Source organism: Pongo pygmaeus, chromosome 6, assembly GCF_028885625.2.
Source record: "Pongo pygmaeus isolate AG05252 chromosome 6, NHGRI_mPonPyg2-v2.0_pri, whole genome shotgun sequence".
Classification (NCBI taxonomy): Eukaryota; Metazoa; Chordata; class Mammalia; order Primates; family Hominidae; genus Pongo; species Pongo pygmaeus.
Window position 1 is genome coordinate 95,423,105 of NC_072379.2, and position 2,783 is coordinate 95,425,887.

The window sequence follows — 2,783 nt, forward strand, 5'->3', positions numbered from 1 at the left end:
GTTTCACCGTGTTAGCCAGGATGGTCTCGATTTCCTGACCTCATGATCCGCCCACTTCGGCCTCCCAAAGTGTTGGGATTACAGGCGTGAGCCACCGTGCCCGGCTACTGTTTCCTTTTTAACTTCTTTCCTTTTCTCCACCTGAAAAAAAAACCTCTGCTTGTCCTACAGGACTTGCTCAGCCTAAATATCACCTCTATGTCAAACTTTTTTTAACCCTTCCAGGTCCATATGTATTTCTTAATATTTTGTTAAAAAAAAAAAAAAAAGAAAAAAGAAAAAAAAAACCTCTACCAAAAAAATCACATTTTTTTGAATTTTTGGCATGTATGCATTTCTGTATCCTCTACTAGTAATTCAGCACTTCCAGGATAGAAGCTCATCTTTCTCTCACTCTTGGCATAATATTTAGTATTTAAAATATTCATTCAGTAGATAAAAAATTTGGAGAACCAAGAAATAGTCTATCAGTCAATCAAGCTATACTTTTTAAGGGAGATGCTTGATAATATATAATAAGAGCTAATATTTATTCAGTGCTTACAATGTGACATTCCGTGTCCCAAGCTCTTTACTTCTCATTCCATCTTCCTAACAACCCTGTGATATGGGGAAACTGAGAGTTAAATCAAGTATTTAACTCAAGTATTCAGCTAACAAGCAGTGAAGCTGTCACTGGAAGCCAGGAAGTTGACTACATAGCCGAGTGAGTAACCTAATGTCGTTTTTTCATTTTGTTGGTAATAAATATAAAAGTTATTAATGGATATGTAACAAACATCTACATAAAATCACAAGTATATACCTATGTATCTATGGCTTTGTGAATTACTTTCTCTTTTGTGTTATCTATTTATCCCTAGCATTATTTCCCTTAGGAACAGACTTATTTTGATGTACTAATAAAACACTGCCTAGTCTAAGTGTAATGATTACATTTTACTAATTTGCAGTGATTGATTGCTTGTGACAGCAAATTTACTTTTCTGTTTAGATACTCATTTTTTTTCCAATGGCTTTGTAAGGTCCCTGACTTCAAGATCCATGCTTTAAAAGAACAATGACGAGGCTTTACCTCACATTCACCTTCTTACCTCTATAGCATTCATTCACTCAATCATTTATTCATTCATTCAATATGACTGATTAAAATACTAGTTAGGTTTTTAAATGGTGATCTAAACATTAAAAACTCAAAAATCATTGACCAAAGTCTATTTTTTTGTAAAAATATACATATGTAGTTAAGAATAACTGTTTATTCCTGAAGAAATGTAATATGAATATATTACATGGAAGTCATATTGTGAAGAAGTGTTCTCCTCTTAATAGATTCTAACCTAGACTTGGCACCTAATCTCGTGAACTGATATTGACTCAAAATTTTAGTTACGTTTGTTTGTAAATTTTTTGTATTTGGCAATATTTACAGTTCAGAATGATCCATGCAAACTCCTTATTTCTGTTTTCTCTTTTAAAAATCAGATCTGCCACACTGCGCTTATCTGTCTGCAAGGCACCAATTTGTTCCTCCTGAGTAGTACCAGGCCCTTTAGACCATGAATATAATCTCCTTTCCCTCCATCCTCCCCAACTCATTTTGTCCAATTTAGCCCATTTCACTTGTTACATAACCTGCCCCATTCCTGCAGACATTTAATTTTGCACCCCATATTCCAAACTGACTTTATTTTACATAGGCACTACTAAATATCACTTATAATTTATCATTTATAATTATTAACCATAACTGTCATTATTTAAAACTCTTTCTTTGCTTTTCACTTCCTAAGCTTTAAAATAAGTGGCACAGAAGAGGCCAAAAGAGCTAAGCTGTTTTGACAAGCTCTGTAATATCTTTGGATTTTCATACCCAGGTCATAGTGCTTAATGAAAGTGACTAGTCATCCTTGACATGTTAAGAACCACAGAGGAATGCAAAGAAAAAATTACATGGCCTTCAGTTTGACAGCATCAATGTATCTTAAAGTTATAACTTTATAACTTCAATTTATATTTTCAGGTGCAACAAAGAACATGAAATCATGCATGAAAACTTTTAGGACAACAACAAAAGTAGTTTTCTTCATCAAAGAAAATTTGGAAATGAGATACAACTATTAAAGAAAAATGTAGTCTTGGAAGATAATTTCTATTATTAAAAGATATTTTTAGCATACTGAGTTGAAGTCACATTTTCATTAATATTTTAAGCATAATGTTAAATAGCTCATAGAGGAAAAGATAGTTATTATGAAGTTGTCTTTGTGTAGCACATACCACTTACTTGTGAATGCATTCAGTTTATAAATATTGAATATCTACTATGTGTACTACTGCAGGAATATCATGCTCAGGTAGTTAACAGTCAAGTAGAAGAAATGGACACATCAACCAAAAAAATGTGATGAAAAGTAACAAGTAGTATTAGAAGGAAATTATATTGGTCGTTTATGTTGGTAAAGATCCAGTTGCAGAGAATCTGTTATAGTAACATTAAATCTCTATTTGTTTTATATTAATAGGATAATTTGGAAAGCTGAAGATGCAGGCTTTAGCTTGAACTTTTAGAAAGAATTCCCAAAGCTACAACACAAAACCAAGCCACTAAGGGAGCAATTGTCTCCCCAGTTGAACAGGGATGCTGCCGCCGTAGCAGCCACCTCCAGCACCATGACACTACAGCCAGGATTGAGAGGGATGAAATAATATTTTAAACAGCAATACTTGAAAGAACTAGGTAGGCATCTAAATATAACAAGCAAGGAAAAGAGAGGAGAAGT